Raw genomic sequence first — 25,079 nt, forward strand, 5'->3', positions numbered from 1 at the left:
ATTCCTGCTGTCAAGGCTGTCACCTCCAAAGTCCGAAGAGTCCAGGGGGCAGTGAGCAAGATGCAACAGCGTGGTCGGGGCTGCACCGTCAAGTGGGCGCTGCGGATGAACCAAGCGGCGGCCACATCCATCCTGCTATATGCCCTGCCGCTGGTTCTACTATCTCCAGCCAGGAAGCAACAACTCGAGAGACTGCACATGAGTGCAGTTAGGAGCATCCTCGGGCTCCCCAAGCACTCTCGAGTTGCTGTCACACTGGCTGAGGCTGGCGAATGGCCACTGTCGCTGCACATGCTCCAACGTGCCCTTGGGCACATTGACCGTCTGCACCGTGCTCCAGATGGTGGGGCTCTGCTCTGCCGACTGCGGAGCCAGCCACTATCTCGCATGGGGGGCCTCTGTCAGCTCTACGAGGAGCTGATTGTACAGCGACCAGTGCCCATGGTCACACCTCCGCCACACGAGAAGCCTCCAGAGGTGCACCTATCCCTGAATGGAGCATCAAAGCGCCGGACGCCAGCAGCAGCACTACAACAGGCAGCTATTGGCAAACTCCTGGAAGAGCTGGACGGCAGGCTGCTCGTGTACACGGATGGCTCCGTGCTCTCCAATGGCTCCGCAGCAGCGGCATGTGCCATCCCATCTGAGGGCAGGAGCAGGCAGTGCCGACTTCCTTTTCGCGCGAGCTCCACAGCAGCTGAGCTGGCGGGACTCCACCTGGCTGCAGACCTCCTGGCGGAGGACCCCCCGACAATACCAGTGGCGGTGCTAAGTGACTCACGACCGGCTCTCCAGGCACTCTCCGATCACCATCGACACGGAGTCACTGAGACCCTCCTGAGAGCAAAAATCTCGGCCCTCTCTGCAGTGGGGGTAGCCATCTCCTTCCACTGGCTGCCTTCCCACGTAGGAATCGCTGGAAACGAGGAGGCGGATGTCCTTGCTAAGGCCGCCCACCACCCGACCGTTCCACTCACCAGAGCAGTCGCAGCATCGGACTTCTCCAGGCAGAGACTCAAACAGCTGCTCACATCTAGCCATCCGGATAGCAGGGTAGCTACCAACCGCGCCCCAAAACTCCTCCCTGAGAACGGCCTCTCGCGACGAGACCGTTCCACACTCCTTCGTCTGCGCACGGGCTCCGTGTGGACGGCAGCTAGGCTCCATGCCAAGGGACGCATCGCCTCGCCGGCCTGCAGAAGGTGCGGTGACGCCGAGACCCTCGAGCACCTACTCTGCACCTGTCCAGCACTAGCCCAGGAGCGCGCTCCAGTCACTGCCACCTACCGACGGTATGGACTTCCGGCTACCTCAGAGACACACCTGCTCTTCCCGGCCCGCTACCACCTCCCAGCACTGGCAAGCCTGCTTGAATATGTGTACACAAACGGGCTCCTAGATCGCCAATAGACTCCGGCCTCGCACGGCCTCTGCCCGAGCGCCGGCCATCGCCCCTGGATGATGCTGACGTCTGCTGCCTAAAACCAATCTCTCCCTTTCCCCCTCTATCCTCTCATCTTTCTTTCCCCGCCCCCATTCCCCATTACGCTGCGCCGTGCTCCCATATGGGCTGCAGAACTGAGCGTACTTTCCCCCTCCAAAATCACGAAGACAACGACTGCAGCGCCAGAGTTCCCTCTAGTAATTTTTGTAGGAAACTCTATGCTTGAGGCCAGTGTTGCGCTGTTGTATGCAGCGGAGGCAATTTTGGAGCCGCAATTACGCGAATGAGATTTCCACACCATTTACACCATCTATAAGACAACTGCAGAACATCATAAAACGTTTTGGCTATGTTTATGGCTACTTTTTGATAACAAAAAATTTCGATCTGGCTATTTTTAGGTTACATTTTGAGATCATTTGGCGATTTTTGTTGGGGCCATCTGGCAACACTGCGCGGCGGGTTTGTTTATTTTTTGGCAAAGGAGGCATTGTTTGAAGCACGTTTGAAGCAAGGTTTGAAGCATTGTGAAGTTGAGAAGTTGAACACAGTTGTCGGTCGTCCTTGTCATGCACGTGCTCATCGTTTGTTGCGGACGCGGTGGTCTTAAAGGTGGTTTCAGCAAATGTAAGTTATGTGTGCACAGTTATCTCGCATCAGACTTTGTAACGTGAGTAGTTTGTGTACCTTGACTGATGGAGGTTGCGTTGGAAGCACGTAAGGTTCTGACTGGTGTTGTATACCGGTGTCACACGTGCACTTTTATCGCGATCGGCACCGACCCGGATCGAAATTCTCGACTGCGATTGGCTCTCTCGCGCATTTTATGTAAATGAGCCAATCATGACCGAGAAATTCTATCCGGATCGGGCTTCATCGCCATCAAAAGTACGCTGTGTGACACCCGTATAAGTCGCGGGCCGCTTGTTTTCGTTGCGACGATAGATTGGTTTTTTACTGGTACTGCTCCAGGAAAGCACATGTAACCGGCAAACGGAGGCCTCAGGAGAGCACTTGAGATTATAATAGAGGAGGCGGCGCAGGATCTCCAGGGCACCCAAGCGGTAGCGTGCTAGGGGGTGTTTGCATAAAAAATTGGAAGTCCGCTGTCGCGGACAGGCGGTCTTGTACACCCCTGGCACGCGCAGGCCTCGGCGAGCCCCAATCCACGGACCAGTCCGGGTTCTAGCTTTGATGTCCCCGTTGTCGCTATGGTGTCCTGGAGGCGCCGCCAATAACCCGAAAAAATGACACGTTGTTACTAGTCAAAACACGATTGAAGAAATATAATTACATCCAGCCGCTGCCTTGTGACGCTAAGTTCTGAATTACCGCGTCCCGCAACTTCTGCAGCGCCAGTCGAAGATTTGCCTTCAACAGAACTCGCGCTCATGCTACCCATGGTTCAAACAGGAGCTTTTTTTTGTGTGTTTGTCAGTTCACGGATCGCTTCGCCCAGAGAAAGCAGAAGGCGCTACGACCTTTAGGATCCTGAACAAGACGTAGTGCCGTCGACAGCTACAGGCAAGATAGTCCTCATTTGTCGGGAGCGCGTGCGAAGACTCGTCTTTCATGGCAACTGCAGAGACTGCTTCTAGAAAAAAAAGTGCTTGAGCTGTGATAGTGGCGTTACACCCTTGTTGTTTTTCAAGCTTATATGGCAGCAATGTTCCATCAAACATGCGCCATCACAGTGAACCATGACAACAAAAGTACTTTAGTGACTCCGCAAGAGGTCCCCACAGAGCGCAGTGGTTAGCAGTGGTGTCACACTACACTCATTTAATTACCGTGGGAGCATACTACATTTCTAGTACAAATATTCTAGTACAAACATCTCATTTTAAATTTGCTTGAATATAAGGGTAACAAGGTCTGTTTGACTCTACAGGAAGAATGGCCGATGCAAATATAGACTGTTACAAATGGTTTTGATGCCCAAGAACAGCGGTTGTTGTGCAGATGCCAGTTCCTGAGTGAAAGCATAGAATAGCCAACTTGTGCACTGTAATTTGCATTTCATTAAGTAAGGCTGCCCTGCCTCCCAAATTGCACGTGTGGCTTTAATGGGGAGAATTCTTTGTGAACTTCAGGCACTTTCGAATCAATCTATCCTCCCACGCCGACGGGGCTCGCAGTGCCTACCAACTACAGATGGAAAATTTTATGAAAGTTTAAGGAGGTCTGAAAAACTTCCATGTTTTCTTTTTCAGAAAAAATACAAAAAATTGAAAAAAAAAATACTTGTGCACAGAGCTATGAGAAACCTGACAAATTTGTTTCTCTAACGCTAAAAAGAATATAATTGTTACATTATTGCATCACAAAAGGCCCAGCAAAGTTTCTGGGTTCAATATGTCAGCATCATCAAGGCATTAATTTCACATCAAAGCGTCAAGACTGACATTTGTGTCAATCTGTGTCTGATTACTTTCCGTTTGACGCATCAACGCTCTGCTGTGCATCGGACAAGCCTTCCAGATTTTCAGGTTGGAGTGCATGCACACAACTTCATAAATGCTGCCCCCTGGGAGGCCGTTGCATAGCTTGGTGGGGACATTTTCACACTCGGACCAGTTATGTTGTCATGCCGCGGAAGAGGGGGTGGATCTGCAGTAAGCGACAAGCGAGGGGGCTCATGGGTTGGCTGAAGCAAAGTCCTTGCCCCCCCCCTTCTGTTGATGGATTCAGGTGCTTCGCAGACTCCCAAACTCCTTCTTTTGACCAAACATTTAGGTACCTCGAAAGGAGTCGCATCACAACAGAAGAGTTCTGAGGTGAAGCCTTCTTTTTAGTTTTATCCTGGTTTAAAAGAACGAGAAAAGCCAGGTTTTCTTTCTGAAATTTCCAATGTTTTTTGAACCACTTAGATCTCTACTACCAACATGAGCTGCTGGGTACATGCTCATGTTCGCATTGCTAGCATGGTTGCGGCATTGTCATTTGAGCTCCTTCATCCACCTCTCGCCTCTGATTCTCGAGTACTACCTGCGCCGAGCCAGCTGGCACGCATAAGAAGACCTGGGTTGTGGTGGCCTTCGCACGAACAGCAATTCACAAGCAAGTTTCCTTTGTAATAATAAAGATATTTTTATCATCATCTCACCATGTGCACGCCAACCGGCTCCTGATGCTGACAAAGAAGCTCTTGGAAGACTGTAGCTTCGTTGAGAGGGGCGTCAACTTGGACATTACTTTCCTCAGTGGTTTGAGTGAGCTGCTCGAAGATTAGAGAGACAGGTAGACGGGGTGGGGAAGGGAGGGAGGTTAACCGGACAAGATTCTGGTTTGCTAATCTACCCTGCACTAGGGGAAGGGTAAGGGGAAATGAAAGACTGAAAGAATACCAGAGAGAAAAAGCAAAGACACACAAAAAAATTGATGAGGTTGGGAACATCTGTGGGATCTAGAGTCTCTCTAATACGCCACTCGCACGCAAAAAATTCAAGAGTATGCATACTACGTGGGATGCTACACAGTGCAGAGGAAGGGGAACATATTTGCGATGATCTAGCTAGCTAGGCAAGTCTACATTCTTTGACTTTCAGCATGTCCTAGCTCCACAATGAGTGCTTGCTCGAAGTCATTGAGAAAGTGAGAGCCGGATGAGGCACGCTGCCGTAGGGGTGATGCCATAGCCAGCTGCCTGCAAAATACTTTGCACAACTTATATTCTCACAGTAAGTGGGATCTATGTATTTCTTATTCCATGTTTTCTTACTGTTGGACTTGACAATGCTTCCAGTGGCAGCGAAAGTGCCGAAACAACAGCATTTGATGTTAAATTGGCTCCTGAAGTCGCTTTCCATGCCAGTTGCAGCATTGTACATCAACAGTTTGTCTTACATGGTTTGTTTTGATTGGATGGGCATGAGGAATGTATTGGGCATGTTTATGCTGCACCAACAATGGCAACACTAAAATTAAAATGTGTTTTATGCTTTTTAATGCTACGGAGCGCACACACATTTGTGCAATGCAAATTAGTTTTGTTTGCAACTGACACTAGGTACGCTGTACAGTGGTCTGTACTTGAAATATGCAAAAATAAGCATTTGCACATAGCATCTACGTAGGAACTCTGTGTAAAGTTGGTTTCGTATATTTTTGACAAACATCCGATAGCTATTTATAAAATTTACTCTGTGTGGGAGGGTGCATTTGCAGGCTTCACAACTACATGGCGCGGCCATATCTGGCTCTGGCATGAGGGGGAAAGGCCACTATGGGAAGCAAGCTTCCGGTGTCGTGGGAGGTAGGCCGCGTTTCGATTGAACTCACAATAAGACGTTGCTGGGTGAGGGAAATGTGAAAGAGTATTCCTCTTGCTCTCGTCTGCTTTTATTTTGAATTTGCAAGTTGGATAACTTGCTTGGCTGCGTCTGTTTAATTCTTTTTGCATTCACCTCTGGATAACACAAGGAACACGTGATGCAGTACTTGGTGGGTATAAAATGGTCGCTGGGCCCATTTAATGGGGCAACCTTCAAATTAATTGTCTCAAGGTTTTACTCAAGAACCTCGCGACTTACTGCTTGCCTTTAAAGCTGGATGCTTTACTATTGTATTGCACTTGGCCCCTTCAATGAAGACAGCTCTCGACAAGCATCTGGTCATCTGTTGTTTTGTTTCATTACTGTCAATGTATTCGTCAGTGTTTCGTTACTATTGCCTTTCATTTGCTTCCAAATACAAGCAGGCTCACTTTACCTGGCACGCAGGTGTGAATGGCACTGTTTATCAAATAATGTAAATAGCATCTATTTTTCTTTGCCGACGAGACTGCTTGCAACCTGTCATACCTTATTTATTTAGAAATGAGGAATGTCGGGTATTCTATTCAGTGTTTGTCTATAGTTTTTCTAAAGTACAGTTTTTTTATTTATTTGAAAATACTGCAGGTCAACTTGGCCCAAGTAGGATGGGCAGATGCATGATTATAAAGACACTGATAGATTGGTACATAAATTGGTACAAGTCAAGTAATAGACAACAATATGCTACAAATACAATACAGTAAGGATTGAACAAAAGCTACAATGAATGCATAATAATTAATGACAGACTATCATATGGTTAATCGAACCCACCATCAGCAGGAAAAAGAAACCTGAAATCTAACATGAAATGTGTGCTTCCAGAGGCAATGAAATTTGGTGGCATTAATGCTGAACCTGAAAGTCTGATCCAGTCCGCTATAGTTCTCGGAAAAAAACTGTTTTGGAATGCTTTGGTTTTTGCAAAAATTGGTTACCAAAAATTAGCTCTAGTGCGTCTTGTTGCTAAAGCGCAAAGGTATGGAAGATCAGTTATCTTTGTGTAACCTGCCATTATAGTATGAAGAAATTTTATGCAATGGAATTTCCTTCTAGAATGTTAGAAAAAAATTTTGTTTCTGTTCAGGAGTTTACTTGGGGAATTTGATCTTTTATATTATTTAAAAATAAATCTGGCGGCTTACGCTGAATGATTTCGAGCTGATTAATATCTTTCATTGTGTGTGGGTCCTAAACTTGTGATGTGTATTGTAATTTTGACTGTACATCTGTGTTCAAAGTGAGCAAGCGCACATGAGGAGCATGACTAAGCTTTCTGCACAAGAAGCACAGCTTCTTAAATGCCTTCGAACATGTCTCAGGTATATGTTTAGCCCGGATTAATTTAATAGTAAACTCCAAGATACTTAGAACAGTCAATGGTTTGATTGGAAATATTGCTGGAACAGTACTCAAATATGCTTCTTTCAAGTGACTCTTAGCAAAACTGTTTTCTGTGCATTTAACTGCATATCCCAAGAATGACACCAAGGATTTATGCTATCAATAGATTGTTGGAGCAAATCGTGGGGAGTAGTAGAAGTTACTTCATTAAAAATAATAGTCATTTGTGAACAATGTTACCGACACTGATGATGAAATGTCCTCAGTTAAGTCACTAATATAAATTCAAAACAGGAAAGGCCCCTGTACACTACCTTGCGGCATACCAGAGTTAACAGGAAGCACTCCAGAATGGCAACCATTAACATCAACAAATTGTTTCCTGTTCTTCAAGTAAGATGCAATCCAAGTAAGGAGGTAACCAGAAGACCAATTAGTTCAAGTTTATGCAAAAGTACCCATTGACTCTATGGGTACGCGGCACCACCATGTACCCCATAGAGTCAATGTATCGGAAGGCCTAAAATTTCGGACGCAAGAACCCTTCGCCATCTGAGTTTCCAGACTTTTTGCCATGACCGCAGGTCCGAAATAGCATTAATCAAAGCCACCACCGCTGCCGTTTTGATTAGCATGCCGCCTCGAACCGGTGCTCTCGCACGCAGATTCACTGGCAGCTGTCGCCACCACTGCGGCAACGCGAGGCTTAGCTGTTTCGACGTTCGCTACTAAGCTTTTTGCCATCAGGTGCCGTGTTTTTCATTGAAAGAATTCGCTGCTGTCGGCAATGGTACCGACTGCACCTCGGTGCGTTGCATAATGCGAGTTCCCGAAAGTCAGCCTCGCCTCTTTACAGAAATGTTACTTGGTGAAGCATATGCAAAAGTATTGCAGTGAAGCATAACAAGAGGGGGGAAGGAAGGGGCTATTGCCACGGGACAGTATGTATTCCTCAATTATATACGCGTGCATCCGGTATCTCCTGTTACAGTATGAGCACCCACATGCCTAATACCTGTACCAACAGGCCTTCAGAGCATTTTCAAATGTGCCTGTGGCGGTTTGAGCCCTGAAAGGCAGTAAATGACATGCATTTATTTTTTCCAACTGGCTGATTTTTTGGACGTTTTCGCGGCCCCTAGGGAGTTCGAAAAGTCGGACTTGGACTGTGCAACTGACCAAGAAGATGCTTCAAATGGTCCCGGGGGCGAACAAGTGGCGGAAGGAGGACAAGAACAGAAAGAACCTACGTATTGAGGAATGAACAGGAAAGGAAGCCTGCTGCCGCTGTTTTGAAGGAGCTTGAGCTCAAAAATAAGAAGTGTTGGCTGATGCCGAGATGCAAGTGTCCCTCATCCAAACCAAAATAAACTCTTTAAAGCAGTGAAACACAACACTGAGGCATCGTGTGCGGGCTGAGAGTATGTCAGGACAGTTGAGGTTGACTTACGAGCTGTAGAGAGAGAATCTCAACTGTGATAAAGTTCAGTCCTCATACCACTGAGCTTGCTATCAGTTGATAGAAATAGCTCATATTCGAAAATATTTGCTTCTGTATGCATCTCCTTTTTATTCGTATTTGAGAATGTCTGACTCGATTTGCAATTTCTTTCGAAGACATTTTATTTGCTGTGCATTTTACTAACCCCTCCTTTCTCTTCTCTTCTTGAATAACATTAACACTACTCCTTAGTATTCAAACTGACTTAAGTCGTGTTTTTAAAAATTTTTTTCATATGCTTATTAGAGAGTGACAGCATCGTCCAACGTGGTTTCAGCCCTTCTTAACATAAAACATAGTTCTGCGTCACTCAGGGAATTTTGCAAGGGCACTCATGGAAAACCTGGAAAACTTGGGCAATTTGGAAATGTCAACTTGGTAGACACCCTGCTTCTGTGCGCCTTGCAGTGCGCCAGAAAGGGTACTTTATATATACATGTGCGAAGGAAAGGCTTTGCTTATTGCCAACTAAAACACTATGAGCTCCATGCATTCCAAAACATGCTTATCTGGGGGCGGCACATTCCCCCGCCCCCTTTTTTTACCGAGCTGTTTGCAAACTGCATGAACATGAACGGGGATTAGGGTGATATCGACCATGTTCTGCTGCAAGAGTGTTGGCTCCTGCAATCGCCGAAGCTAAGCAGCATTGATCTGAGCTTGTAAATGAAATGGAGGCCGCTTCCAGGAACGCCGACTGATGATAGCTCTGCCTGCCGTGGAATAGTTTGAATGTCCGCTTTGTGCGATAGAGTTACAGTAGTGGCGGCGGGGGATGTCCCCTTCCCCCGCAATAACAATTCCTCATTACCAAGAATGCACCAAAAACTCAAGGAAGACGAACAAATGCTATCCACACAAAGGTCGGGGTAAGTGGACGCCGGCGCCGGAAAGTGCCCCTGCTCTCTGCCGATGGTCTGCTTCTCTTCTCACTTGTACAGGATGTCACCTTCTCCCCCTTCGACAGACTTGTTTCCTATTGTCCCACGAGCCAGCCGAATGGTTTTGGGCACTCATGGGTGTGTTGAATCATGCACACAAAGCGGTTGCAATGTTTGTCATCAATATGGGCAGTGCTCGGGCACCAAAATACAGATGGGATAAACAGCAGAGATTTTCTGTCTCTACGACTCATAGATGAAGCACAGACGGCAGCACTCCAGGGCATGAAGTCACGTGATGAAATCGGGATTGTGATACCTTCAATAACCAAAGTACAAGCTTGTTGTAACAATTCATGACGGTACTGACAGCACTTGTGTTCTTTTATTCTGTCCATGTCTGCCGTTGCACTACCCTCATGTATGAAACTGCCTGTCACTTCGTGACCCATGCAAGTGGGGACAAATGTTTCCAACCACAGTTAATTATGAAATTTGAGGCTCCAGTTACAGTCAGTCATTTTTCTTGTTCCTCAATGAGGCGAATATTTATTGTTCTTTCCCATTTCATCAGAGACACTTCAGAAAACCTTGTTTTTCAGGCGTTTGCTTTGCCAGGCGTCTGAAAACCTTAGTATGTGTGCCAACTTTTGGCAGTAATTGGTGGAAAATGCAAGACAGCATCTTGTCTTATGATGAATGAAATCGGAATGCAAGTGTGGCAACTGGGGCATAGAACGCAGTGGCTGCATGATCCTGCCCATTCACCTACTCCCCCTGCCCAACCCCTTTCTCTCTCTAATGATGTCTTGCCGTTACGGCCGCAAGGGAGAACAGAACGGGCCGATTCTGCGTTCATGTCTGGCAACACCCTTGTTTTGTTGCGTGCCATCCTCACGGTTTTATGGAAACTGCCACTTGTGCCACAAGCTGAGGCGACCTGAAGAGTGCGGGTCCCCAAAAAGTCCTCTCTCTCCTCCACTCTCCCTAAGCCTGCACCTTTCAAGATAGCAGTGCAGTGCGCTACAGAGAGTCTAGCTTACAGCGCAGATCCTTCTTTTTTTTTTTTTTTTTCGTAGCCATTTCTGATAGCTACCGGTGAAAGCCTTCCCCTGATTTTTGTCACTAAATGCTGATTGAAGTTCAGACTGTTCCTTGAGCGTTCAGATTATTTTAAACTGATGCACAAGTGGGGTACCTGCTGTTTCCCTATTTTATTAATGTACACAAAGCAGGAGTGCAGGTATTCAGTTTGAAATCTAAAAATAATGACTGCTACTAGTTCAAAACAAACACAGCCTTGAAGATTCCTGCTCTCCTGAGGCATGCTGGAGAACTGATATGGTGCTGCATGCTTCATATGCATCTTAGCCAGAAATATCATTTACAAATTGAACTTTTCAAAAAGAGGCGACATATTAATTGCAGTGAACTGTAGGTTGCTCCACAACAGGGTGAAATACCACTGCGCTATCACTGTCTTGGTCAATCTACTGTTTGGCTGTAAGCTTGTGATTTATTTTGTATATACAGTATACCCCTTCAAGACAAACTACAAGGGACCAGAAAATTTGTTCATCTTATCAGAAGTTCTTCTTAATGGAAGTACCCCTAAAAAATATTTGAGCAGGCCAGGTGCATCCATATGTTACATGTAAACACTTCATAAAGTAGTCTTTCAGAGAGAGGATGATTGCAGTTACAGTAGACTCCCGATAAACTTGGTTAAGACGAAATCTCTGGTGCAACAAACAATACGAGACATTTGGTTGGTTTCCTATAGTACTCAATGTAAGAGAAATCTGCTTAAAGGGCCACTGTCCACCCTCAAGCCTAAAATAGTTTCGAACTCTTTTTTCGGCTTTTAGCACAGCTCAGAACGTCAAAAAAGGAAGGTGGAAGGGGTAATGAATAGGAACGAAAAACAGGGTGAGCGCTAACTTCCAACCGATGGTTTATTTCGTGACTCAGAAGGCTATACTTATACACTCAGCAAACCACGTGACATGAAGAGGCAACAACACAAAACCAAGCAACAAAAGGAAAAGGAACTATGTGAAAAAACATTCAGACAGCCTGTGGCGGTACTCCGAGATACGCCAATTCATTGCTTGATAATGTTACGTAGGAAGACGCAGACGAAAAGCTATGTACAAGTATATTTACAAGAAAATACGCTGCGCTTGGCCAAGAGGCAACAGCCCACGCTAGCTTCCAATCGTCGTCGTCTTCTTCTTACTGCTCGGCTCTTCGTCATTGGAAATACTATCCCGTAGCAATAACGATAACGAAGGTGAGCTTACACATGCCTGACCAAGGCCTATGATAGCTTTTGCTTCAATGATTTCTCTTGTGAGCTGACTATGACTACGACCTAGAATGACGCATTCTTCTAAAACAGGTACGCATCCACACGTTCTGCAGTGCTGCGCAAGAAACCCCCCTGCTGTAATAAAATTCTTAGCATTGTAACAATGTTTACGCAGCCTATCTTTAGACATCGGCCAGTCTGACCGACGTAATGTTTTCCGTGCTTGAGTGGAAAACAATAAACAACACAATGTGTGCAATTAACAAACTTTTTATGATTCTTATCACAGCTAGGGGGAGCCTCCTTATTCGGATTAGTGAGCTTGCTAATGCTCATAAGCTTGTTAGGGGCAGAAAACTCCACACGAATATTCGCTCGCTTGGTGATTTTCTTCAGGTTATGGGAGACAGTGTGGATGTGCGGGATAATGCTTGTCTTACCCCGAGTAGTTGTAGGATTATCTTCGTACCGGTTGTCTTTTCTGAACTCTCTTAGAATCCGTTCAGCTACTGACACTTGTAGGGACACAGGATAACCAGCCTGTGAAAGCCGTTCGCACTGAGAAGCAAAGCTAGACAAAATGATGTGGGAGCATGATTTTTGCAAAGCATTATTTAGGCAAAGGTTAGCAATGCCTCTCTTGACCAACTTAGAATGAGCGGAATGAAATGGAAAAAGTGGTTTGTCAGCTCGAGGTTCATAGCACCAACACGTGTGAATGTCGGAACAAGCTAAGCGCAAATCCAAAAACTGGATCGTGTCATTCTGTGGGAGCTCGTGGGTAATGTCAAGGGGGGCAAGGCATTCTTTGACTATTGGCACCACCATGGCAACCTCAGTCTCAAGGTCAGCCAAGGTCACAATTTTTTTTTAAATAGTGACACTCGCAGTTCTTTGGTAGTTGGTGAGAAACAGGCTGAGCGATTCTGTATTGCCTCTAGAGACTCAAGCTCAAGCTGTGGATGAATGTAAGTTGTGTACAATAAGAGTTTTAGCGATGATGGTGCTAGAGAAAATTTCCGACGAAAGTATCCCAGTGTACGAGTGGCCTTAGAGGTTATGTGATCGATGAGTTTTCCAGGATAGATTGCTGGCAATGTGAACCTCGAAGTGTCGGTATGACGTTACACATTCTAGTGGGATGTTATTTAATCTATAGGTGGGGCAGATCACGTTAGTGTGATAAATCCTCATAGTCTTAAATTTTTTTATGTTTAATTCCATGCACCACGTGCGACACCACTCATTTATGTTATTGAGATCCTCGTGAATTGCTAGAATATCTGAGGAATTAGTTATTTTACGAAACAGACACAGTCATCCACAAATAGACAAATGTTCGAGGAAACGTGAGTGGGCAAGTCATTAATATAAATTAGGAATAATAAAGGACCGAGCATGGACCCTTGCGGTACACTGGAGTCAAATGGAGCTAAACGTGAGTTAGCGTCATTAGTGGTTACAAATTGAACACGTGATGTCAGAAACGCGCGAATCCAATCAATTACGGAAGGGTCTATGTTTAGAACGTTTAATTTATGAAGGAGCAATGCATTGTTCACTTGGTCAAACGCTTTAGACAAGTCAAGAAATATGCAGTCTGTTAAAAAACCAGAATCTAAATTGGCATGTGGGCCATTAGTGAAGAGGATAAGCTGAGTGTCACAGGAGAAGTTTTTATAGAATCCATGCTGCATAGCTGTGAAGAAGTTGCTATGTTCAAGAAAATTAACTAGATGCGTGTATATTATACGCTACATAACTTTACATGGTACAGATGTAAGTAAAATAGGTCTGTAATTCTGTGGATCATGGGCTGGTCCAGTTTTGTGAATGGGGATTACTTTGACAATTTTCCAATAATACGGTAAGGTGCCAGAGTTGTAAGATTGCGAGCAAATACATTCTAGTATGATTGAACAGTATTCTACTGTGTTTTGTAAGAATTTAGTATAAATTTCGTCTACCTCACATGATGCTTTAGGTTTTAATTTCTGTAATATGGCTTTGATACCGGTTGAGTTGAAAACGATGGGATCCATGAAGTGATAGTTAGTTGAATTTATCTCGGGCGTCGGATCAGGGATCTGAGGTGATGAGAACAACTGAGTGAAGGTATTGTTAAGCACAGTAGAACACAGTAGGTCAGGTACTGGGTCCCCAGAACTTGTCAGCATTGATATTCCAGTTTTATGGCTATTTCATCATATGGTTTCCCAGCCCAGAAGCGCTTTGGATTAGTCTTTAATAAATTTGGAAGTGTACAATTAAGGAATGAAAATTTGGCTGACCTTAGGGCCCTAAGATATGAAATTGCTGTGTTTTTATATGCTAGCCAGTGTGTGTTTTGATTAATGTTTCGCTGTACGGAATAAACATTTTTTTCTTGTTCGATAACCGATTCAGATATGCGCTGTACCATGGTGCTTTATTGTTAGCATAGACGGATCGTAGGGGCACGTGTTTGGTGATTAGCTCACTGGTTTTATTTTTTAAAATAGGCCAGTTAGTTTCTACGGAGCGTTGCAGATGAAGTGGTAGGAAAGTGTCTAGAAATATGCACAGTTCTCTATTGATGGCTTAAAAATTAGCTTTTTTATAATCTCGGAACTTCTTCCGCTGTCGGCATGTATTTTGTTGTGTTGTTGTAAGTGTCAAATACAAGATATCGCTCAGTCTTGGCATGTGCGTCACCGCAGAAAAGTTATCGGACAGCCTAGCATTATTCTGAAAATGGGTGGCACCAAATTGATCAATCGTCTGTGAAATAGCTGACAGCAGGTCATTGTGAGGAATAGAATAGTATAGCTCTTTAACATCGACGGAGAAGACTTGGAAGCCGCGATCAGATTTGTCCTTCAAAAAGTCAATCACTTCGTCGGAGTTATGTATTAACCCTTTGAAGGTTAATTTTTTTCGCCATATGCAACCACCCAGGGTCGATTTTTTTTTGCAGTTAAATTCTTCAGAGGGACCTATTTCGAAAAAAATGTCTCGTAATTTTTCTAGGGTGACGTAAAGGGAGAAAAAAATGTTTTGCGTTGCCAATATGTACTGTTTATTCATGAAAAACAATAAAAAATAGCAAATAAAGTTATAAGAATTTTTAAAAAATTGGCCCATTGTTATTCACAATGTCGACACGAGAAAAATACACAAGAAGAATGCGCACACGAAAATTTTTTGCAAGTCTCAAATGTTCCTCTTGCACTAATATTTCTTCAGCGTGTGGTAGTCCTTGAAGCATGGCTCCACACAGAGCGGTTTGTTGCACTCAGCACACATGTACCTTATGTCCTTGCGACGTTTTTGCTGCCGAGTGGTGTTGACGCAGATGTGGCACCTCCTCTGGGTATTGCTTCCCTGAGCAGCCGTGGGAGGCAACTTCTGAATAAAGTGCCAAAAAAGGAAATGCATGCACGGCAGCATCCTTCGTATGCGCACCCCTCTGAGCAACAAATGAGCGAGTAACAGACGGTCACCCCTTGAGTGATAAGAACGAGATAGCCATCAGTTTTGCGAGCGAAAGAAGCCAAAACCGCGTGCGCAACAAAACCAAAACTAACCGCCGCGCGGCCGCGAGGGCGCCAATGCGCGAGCGGTAGCAGACACGCCTGAGCAAAAAAAAACTATACAACAAAAACCGAAAGAGAGAGACGCGAGAAAATAATTCCATGTATTCCCCTATAGTGGCAGCACAAACCAGGCAAGGAAAAGTCAGGAAATTAGCGCGCGTTTTAAACGTACAGAAGGCGCCGTAAATATACGGCATCGACCATTTTCGAACCTGTTCGCGGCACCATATATTTACGCCATCGACCCTCAAAGGGTTAAAAACGGGAAGGAAGAGGGTTAACCGAGGGGTCCTATTTTTATTACTCATATCATAAGAAGTCAACAAACACTGACACCAAAGACAACATAGGGGGAATTACTTGTGCTTAAGAAACGATAAATTACTCTACCAATTGAGCTACCGCGGCGTCATTTCCCCATCCACTTTCTTGGATACTTATGTTTCCTAGTAGAACCCTGGGAATGTTAGCCAGCGCCACGACTCGCAGATCTTGGCGGTGGATATGGAACTTCTTTTCTGCCGCGGGCGTCACGAGAACGTGATCTTTTTTTGGGTGAAGGCAACTGTTCAATAAACCCACACATGCTACCTGAAGGCATCAATGTTGCCGGATTCGAGACCTTCATTATGTAATAAACAAGAAGGAAGGGGTTAACCGAGGGGCCCGATTTTTATTACTCATATAAGAAGCCAACAAACACTGACACCAAGGACAACATAGGGGAAATTACTTGTGCTTAATAAATGAAATAAAGAAACGAGAAATTAATGGAAATCAAAGTGGATGAAAAAACAACTTGCCGCAGGTGGGAACCGAACCCACAACCTTCGCATTTCGTGAAGGTTGTGGGTTGCAAAAAAAGATAACGTTCTCGTGACGCCTGCGGCAAAAAGGACGTTCCACGTCTGCTGCCAAGGTCTGTGAGTGGTGGCACTGGCTAACACTCCCAGGGTTCTACTAGGACACAAATACCCAAGAAAGTGGATATGGAAACGGTGCCGCGGTAGCTCAATTGGTAGAGCATCGCACGCGAAATGCGAAGGTTGTGGGTTCGGTTCCCACCTGCGGCAAGTTGTTTTTTCATCCACTTTAATTTTCATTAATTTATCGTTCCTTTATTTCATTTATTAAGCACAAGTAATTTCCCCTATGTTGTCCTTGGTGTGAGTGTTTGTTGGCTTCTTATGGTATTAAAAACGGGTCATTCATGGGTAGAATGGCTAGCTTGGCATGCAGAAACAGCGTGACAGACTTCTGCTATGTGTCCTTTTCTGAAACAGTGACCCTCAACGGCATGTCAGGTTTGTGCGTTTTTGTGCTAAGAAACACCTCTAGGTGATCTCGTCTGCTCTTGGCAATGTTTTTCAACATTTTGTCCAAGTTATATTCTCTGCAAAGTTTGCAGAGAATATAATTTTCAAATAGAATAGAATTTTCAAGTAACATGGCAGCACAACACATGTTGTAGCATCACAAAGAGGAGCAGAAATCGTCACTGCACACATTGCCTGTGATGGACGCATACGCATGTGACATGCCTGCTCGTGGAGTTGGTAACATCTATGCTGTAGAAGGAGTGAGATCAGAGATACAGCTACTCTGCTCGGCACCTTCGAAGCATTCGGAGCAGTATGGAAAGCAAGTCAGAAAAAAAGTACACAAATAGCAGCCTCTGTGGAATGCAGCGAGAAAAAAAAAAAAAGGAGCTAGACTGCTGTCGTTTTCAAGCCGTATAATGTGTGCCTATTTAATGCTCTGTTTGTGATTATCCTCCCTCTGAAAGGCTATTTTATCCATTTCTTTCATGTAACATATGTATGGATACACCTAGCATGCTCAGATATTTTTGAGGGTTTCTGTTAAGATGAACTTCTGATAAGAACAAATTTTCTGGTCCCTTCAACTTGGTCTTAATGGGAGTCTACTGCATTCATGTTAAAGTAAAATTTCGTTTGATATATCAGAAGCACAATTTAAAATGAAGCTTCCCCTGGTAATGTCAACTGGTGCAGTCATGTTGATCCTCCTTGTGCACCGCAGCGCTGTTAACTGGAAGTAGCTTGAGCATCACCACCGCTTGTTTTTTGTTGGTGCATGCAATGTTGTAACCCGGTATTCTTGGATCGTGCACCTGAAGCCAGCAATGTGAAAAACATAGTGCCTGAATTGTAGGCATTCAAGTGTTGCCTTCCTTCTGCAGTTGTGTATGCACCATAACTCGGAGGCTCTTTGACTGGGCATGCCACTTCCTAGCCTTTCCTTGCCTTGGGATGCTTTACTGTCCACTGATGCTCACCCGTGAAGGTTCTTCTGCCTTGCAACCTGCCCACGTTCTCACTATAAGGAAATGCAGCCAGTTGTGACCTGTGCAGGGATATGCAAAATGTAGAAAGTGCACACCTCTAACACCTGCTTAATTGAACGCATAGCTGCCATCGTAGTACACTTTTAAAGGGCCCCTCTCCAGGCCTCATAGCAAATTTTGGTTATATGCTGAAAGTTGTTACGTGTCCTATAGGGAGCGTTCTGCCGCAAAAAAATTTCAAATCGGCTCACTGATAGCCAAGGTAGAAATATTTCAGTGCCGCGAACCCATGATTTCAGGAGGCGAGCTCCACTCCACTCGCTGTGTCTAGCCTCTGCAAGTGAAATTCCTTCTCTGTGTTCTCCCGTACCGAACCGCGAGGATCGCGTGACGCATACGTCATGGGGCCCGCCTTCATTTTTTTTCTCCTCGCCTTGTTTTTTTCCGGCGCTGCGCACGAGCTGCTGTGTTTGTCTGGTTTCGCGCAGCGCACGATTTTGCACGCTGTGCACAAGGACACATGACTAGTGGTATAATTCACTGCTGCACGAATACTGAGGCAGAACAAGCAGATCGCAGAGCATGATTACACGCTGGAACACCGTAGAAAATTGCATAGTTTCGGTACCTGCACATGTGATTGCACAACCGTGCGAACAAGCAGGCGAAGTGGAAGTACATCACTCTTGCTTCGGTGCAAAGTAAAAAAAAAACTCAGACATTCTGCTTGTGTGTTTTTTATTTCTCTAAACTTCAATTCGTCAATTCAAGCAACAGATCACACAAATAACAGATGGTGCCTTGAATAATTCTCAAAGTTGTGTGTCACCACGAGCGACGTCACATTGCGGACCCGAGTACGTAGGCGCAGGGACGGAAGGAAGTATGTCACCGTCTGACTTGGAGCGCAGCGGCCGCGAGAAGGGAAAACGTTTGGATTGAAATTTCAGACCTTTCCTCGGCGCGTAGCAGTGTAATTCTTTGCAAACACGATCGTTGGCGTGTATTGTATGCTCTGCACTTGTCAGCTCAAAATGGTCAGACCTTGTGAGGGGCCCTTTAAGTGAAAAGCATATGTATATACCTTCATGCGTGATGTGATGAAAGTGATTTCCAGCATTTCCATCAAGAAGAAAAAGGAAACAGGTGAAATGCTTTATCAAACAAAGTCCAGAGGTCACGAATATGTGCCTGTGCACTGTGCATTTGTTGTCTAAATTGAAGCCAGGTTTTTTTGTTTGTGCTGTTACTGCAGCTTGTGGCTGCCACACTGCATGTTGAGCACGACTGTTGACTGTTCATGTTGAGTACGCCATACTTCTGAAACTGCACATGATCACTGACTGCTTGTTACTACTATGAAGCAACATCTTCAACACGCTTGCTGCTGATGTGACCGTCACTGGAGATATTTACAAAAGGCTTAATTTGAGTATTTAGTTGAACTGAAAGCACTTTATTGCTTTGTAAGTCCTTTAAGGCAGTTCTCACTGCATTTAATCTCAGCGAACCCCAACAGCTTTCAAAAAGTGCTGTGCAAACTTGCGTGTCTTGCTTTCCATCCCGTGTCTTGCGTGTCTCGCTTTCCATCCCAACATCTAAGGAAACAGGAACAAGCACACATACAGGTTTTTTTTTTTATAGTGCATCAATGAATGCCCCAAATCAGTTCATAATGACTGGCTATGTAGCAAAACACTCTTACAGAGAACAATTACAGTGCGACTAGTCCCAAAGTAAGTCACGAAAAGAAAAGTGGAGGTCCAGACAAGCACACATTCAGTTGCTTTTAGAACTGCGAAACGCAGTCCAAGAGACCTTGGTGTACTGTGGCAACTGCATTGTTTTGTGGGCCACTATGCAGGAAGATAGCAGTAGCATAGCATGAAACGCAAGCAAACATACGCTATCCCCTTTCCTAGACTGTGGTCTTGTGGTGTTGCATTAATTGCATAAAACTCAACCAGCCAGCCTGCCTGCAGTTATGCAGTGAGACATCTCATGTACCTTTTCAGCTCCCATCTTGGCAAACAGTCATGTACTGATATTTTTATGCATGAACAACAGTGTTTTCTAACACTGCAACATGTGTATTTTGGGCACATTACTCTCGCCTTTTACAATATCTAGCACACAGCTACATGAGTGTGTGTAAAGAAATGGACACTTTCTTACCTTGACAGCATTTCATAGAAGGAAAATGTGAAGCTTTTTGGTGCGAACCTGTTGATTAATGAATGTAATGACTCCACATTCAATGTCTGGCATGATGGTGACGCTTGATGTCGATAATCACGCGACGATTCTCAACAATGTTCTGCAGCTTTACAAAAGGGTCGGTGCCTTATCAAGCAAAACAAAAAGATACAGCGTTACACACAGGCAGAAACATTTAAAAGGGCTGTCAGAATAAATCGTGATGAGCACAGCAATGAGCAGGTATACAATCCTCATTTGAAAGGCCTCAACCAAACACTTTATCATAATCTCATAACATCAGAAGTGTCATTGGTGACCACCAAGGGCCATTGTTTAGATTGCAGCCTAAGAACTGCAAAGGATATCTCTGCAGTATAAATGGGAAGTCTCTTGGCATGATGTAAATACCTGCAAAAGTCCACTTTCTGGGCAACAGGTCCCCGTGTTCGCATTGTGGATAGTCATCACTGTGGTTACAGCTTATTTTGCACATGGTTTAGGAAAGATTTCCAAATGGCCACCGCAAGCTCGCCTCTGCCTGCAGCTTCTTTTTTAGCCCTGCACACACAAAGGAAACCAGGCAAGTGTTCTTAGCTGCCTTGCTTAAAATATAACTACATCCGTATCACTAAGAACTGTCAACCAACTGCAGTTAGTCTTCCATGATGATGAGGACACTGTTATACCTAATTTTCTAAAAAATTTGGCAGTGTTCATAAGTAAATAGTAGTCCGCACGAAAGAACCTGCCGATGAATGCTGCATTGTGCTGAATAGTGCTTTCACATAAGTTTTTCATAAAGTGTCACCTGTTGGTAACCCTTTGATTGCGGTTCGGAATTTCCCGCCCATGGACCCCATTGTAATAGATTGGGACGGTGTAACAAATCTAATTAGCAGCTTAAAAATATCTTCATCTGCAGGACCCGACGAAATCACGTAGAAAATTCTAAAATGTACTGCTGTGTATTCATCTATTATTCTCCCTAAAATTTTTGAACAGTCCTTAGTGCTCAATTCTACCCAGCAATTGGAAAGATGGGAAGGTGGTTCCTGTTCACAAGTCAGGTACTACACATTCACCCAAGAACTATGCCCCTATCTCATTAAGCAGTATTTCTTTCAAAATTCTAGAACATATCAATTATTCCCCCCCCCCCCCAATTAGTTAATTTCCTAGAAACAAATTCATTTTTAACCCTTGTCAGCATGGCTTTAGGAAGCACTTTTCATGTGAAACGCAGCTATTATCATTTACCAATGACCTGTTCTTTAATGCTGACCTAAGTTTTGATACTAACTGCATATTCCTAGATTTTGCCAAGGCATTTCATATGGTCCCACATAATTTACTGATCCTTAAGCTCAGCAAACTTAATATTGATCCTAACGTCTTATCTTGGATTAGAGACTTCCTGACTAGCAGAACACAGTATGTAACACCTAATGATTACTCTTCACCTTCCTTTGCTGTAATATCGGGAGTGCCGCAAGGATAGGTGCTGGGTCCATTGCTTTTCCTCGTCTATATTAACGACCTCCCTGACTGCATTACTTTTTCCTCTATTAAGCTCTTTGCTTACGACTGTGTACTTTACTATAAAATTACTAATCCATCTGATGCATGTAAACTGCAAAACAAGCTGAATAATATGTCACTCTGGTGCAGTAAATGGCAAATGCAACTTAACGTAGCCAAACCTAAAGCTTTGCGAATTTCCCGCCGTCAAAATGCAGTAACACGCGCCTATACTTTCGTAATGATAATGAGCTAACGCCTGTTGACTCGTACAAGTATCTCGCCCTTCATATCACAAATAACCTCTCATGGCACACCCACATTGAGTACGTCTGCAATTATGCTAACAGCATACTTGGATACCTGCATCGTAATTTTGCATCTGCGCCTTCATCCCTTAAAGTAATTCTTTACTGAACGTTGGTACGATCAAAGCTTGAATACGCATGCGCCATATGGGATCCCGCTCAAACCACTGTAACTCTTGCTCTCGGATCAATACAAAACTATGCAGCTAGATTCAGTTTTTCCAGTTACTCGCGTCATTTCAGCGTTGCAGCAATGAAAAATGCCCTAAACTTATCCTATCTTTCATCACTCAGAAAATGCGCTTGCCTTTCGCTATATCATAAAATTTTCCACTTCAACCCTGTATTAAAAGAGCAGCTTCTCACACAGCCGTTTTGTTTCATCTCGTTCAGATCATTGCTTTAAAGTATGCGTGCCGTCATGTAAGGCTAATCTTTACAGTGATTCTTTCATTCCTCGAACAAGTACGGAATGCAACCATCTTCCCACTGCCATCGCTGCCATCACGGACACTACTAACTTCACGAATGTCATTCAACATGCCTTTGCTTAAATCCAATGTTATTTGCACAAATGGTTCATGTTTCCCCCACTCTTTCTGTAGTGCCTCTAGGCCCTGAAAGTAAATAAATAAATAAATAAATAAATAAACCTGTATGTGAACACACAACAGTTATTTACGATGAGACCAGTGTGCATGGTGAACAGAACAGCTATGTTTAGAATGGTCAGAAACTGCGGAAGTACTGCTTTGTCACAATATGGCTGCTGCATTAGCAGCTCGCAAGAAAAGTTAATCTTCACGATGGAACAGAAAGATGACAGTACTTATGCCAGCAAAATCTTCCTACTTCGCTAATGTGACAACCTCTCCTGCTTGGTCTGCAGTGTTTCATGGCAGTAACGCTAGTGGTCATTCGAGATGTGAAGTTTCCCGGCAGACACTAGACCAATGACGCACTATAAGTGGTGAGGGGCTAAACTTTTGCAACATTCCAAGCATCGATGCGGCGGGTGCTATCAGGCCGCTCTCTTTGCATATGGCTGCACACCTCGGTGTGCTTGTCTGTGAAAAGTTCATTCACATGAATTTTTCCATCATCAAGAGCCTGGAGCGCCCTCGTCAATCCTTCCAGCTCCATGGCGCCACTGCTGGCGACTTCATTTGACTGCAGCGGGAAGTGAAAGAAAAGTTAAAGCTGGCAAAAGCAAGTATGCTCCACATATCAAAACCAGAAAGGTCTTTCACCTGCACAAGCTGCACATATATTACACGGTTGAGAAAGGTGTCCAGCAGTTAGTGCGTCCCATACTTCACACTGTAGTCTGGAAAATCGGCATGGCTGTCACCTGCCAGCTGGGCACAAGTATTGCTTAAGCAGGTCAAAAGAGTTTTTTGCATTCTCAAAGCTATAATGAAAAGTAGACACATATATAAACAGTGCTATAGGGTCACAAGTAAGAAAAGAAAAGATGGAAAGCAAAAGCTGTAATGCAATGCGACAATGCAATACAGCTGTAATAATGGTCAAAGTAGTAAGACGTCAGAAATTCATGTCATACAGTATGTGAAAGGATTGCTGCGCCACAGCAGAGTGTTGTTTCCAAATGTGCCCGCTTTTGAGCCGGCAGTGTTCAAGACATAAAGCGGCACAATGATCACTACCGTTCTCCAGCAATGTTTGCCCCATTTCCTCTCGCTGTGTTGCCTCAGAAGATCATCTTTCTTCTCCGTGATGCATTTACACAAGTCGTGCGACTCCTGGATGCTCATGTTCTTCGCATATCTCAATTTGCGTTCCGATTCCACAGCAGTGTTTCCCAGTGGCAGCTTTTTAGATCACCGAGTCTCCATACCATTCCTGGCACAGTGATGCAGCGAGAGGTGCACCACTGCACCGGTATGCGGCTGCTTCCAACACAACCACCCACGAGGCTTGCGATGCCCGCGTTGCTCTACCAGAGCACCATCTCACAACCAATATAAAATTTTGCTGCCCTGCCTCGGTCTGCACGGCAGGTTCATGGAGCGCTGGAAGTCCTTGTAGTATTCTTGGCAAAGCAGGCATAGCGGTTAAATGATGCACCGCTGTGCTAGTAGGTGGCTGTTTCCAGCACAGCCACCCATGGGTCTTGTGCAACCGAGGTTGCTACGTTGTCTTTTTGAACTCGGCCTCAAGCATACAATTCCTCTCCCTGCCACGGTGGACAGTTCCCTTACAATACACTGGGCAGGTTCATAGAGCAACAGGAATCCTCATATCATTTTTGAGAAAGCAGTGCAGCGGGTAAATAATACACCACTGTCCTGGCAGGTGGCTGCTTTCAACACAGCCACCCGTGGGTCTTGTGCAACCCAGGTGGCTAGGTTGTCTTTTTTGAACCCAGCCTCAAGAGCACAGCCTTTCCCCCGGCCATGGTGGGCAATTCCCTCGCAATCCGCTGGGCAGGCTTATAGAGCACCAGAAGTCCTATCTTTTCTGGCGAGGTGGTGCAGCAATTAAATGATGCACCACTGTTCTGGCTAGTGGCTGTTCCAAAACAGCTACTCGTGGGTCTTATGCAACCCAGGTTGTTCAGGTTGTCGATTTTGAACCCAGCTTCAACGCCGACAATAATGACAGCTTTTTCAATCAATGGGCCTAGTAATGCTTTCGCATTAAAAACATGCTTTAAACATTTTTTTCTTTTCAGGTTAGCTTCACGGCCTTGTTGATGCTAAAGCTTTTTTTCTAGTGGGCACAAACACTGTTAGACAAATCCTTGTGCACAGCTAGGATCAACAGATCCCTCTGTAGGTGGTCATATGTTCGCTTGGTGAAGCAAGCAATACCGGCACTCTGGAGCACCCGGAGCACTTGTGTGGCACTTGATCCGGTGAACAAGATTGAGGCAGCAAGAACAACATTGCTCATGGCAAACTGTTTCTTCTTTGGCTGACTATGCCAATGCAAAGTGTGGCTGTCCTGGGAGGTTCACGTAAGAACTCCAAGAGAGCCAAAAGCCTGCACACACAAGAACACCCGCATAGTCCTCTATACATACCAGAATGCAAGATTAAACCTGCTGTTATGCGACTACTACATAGAATTGAATGAAGAAAATGAGTGATAAAGCTAGAACAGAATGATAAGTGATGACTTAAGCTTGGCTATTCCCACGAACACTGCCTTCAATGATAAGTGAATTATCTGTGTGGCCAAAGTATAGCCTGCTGTTTTCGTGGGTGCTTGAACACGAGAATCAAGACATTTCTTTTCTAGTGGAGCTTACAACATGCAAGAAATATGTTTGCATTGACTTTTGATACATACATTTATGAAATGCAAGAAAGGAAAAAAAGGTCATGGGACTGGCAATATGACAGCATGAA

At 44.7% G+C, this 25,079-nt stretch overlaps 1 long non-coding RNA gene and 1 other non-coding gene across 2 annotated transcripts in view; both read left to right on the forward strand.

Annotated features, from left to right (window-relative positions):
• Positions 1–1,953: 1,953 nt before the first annotated feature.
• LOC140216800 (uncharacterized) overlaps positions 1,954–25,079 on the forward strand; it is a 157,981-nt gene continuing 134,855 nt past the window's right edge. Inside the window, exon 1 of the long non-coding RNA XR_011893485.1 lies at positions 1,954–2,071. This is a non-coding gene — a long non-coding RNA (uncharacterized lncRNA). The remainder of the gene's footprint in view (positions 2,072–25,079) is intronic.
• Positions 16,373–16,445, forward strand: TRNAS-CGA (transfer RNA serine (anticodon CGA)). Its single transcript has one exon. It is a non-coding gene; the product is annotated as a tRNA-Ser (tRNA).

Source organism: Dermacentor andersoni, chromosome 3 (genome assembly GCF_023375885.2).
Source record: "Dermacentor andersoni chromosome 3, qqDerAnde1_hic_scaffold, whole genome shotgun sequence".
NCBI classification, from domain to species: domain Eukaryota; kingdom Metazoa; phylum Arthropoda; class Arachnida; order Ixodida; family Ixodidae; genus Dermacentor; species Dermacentor andersoni.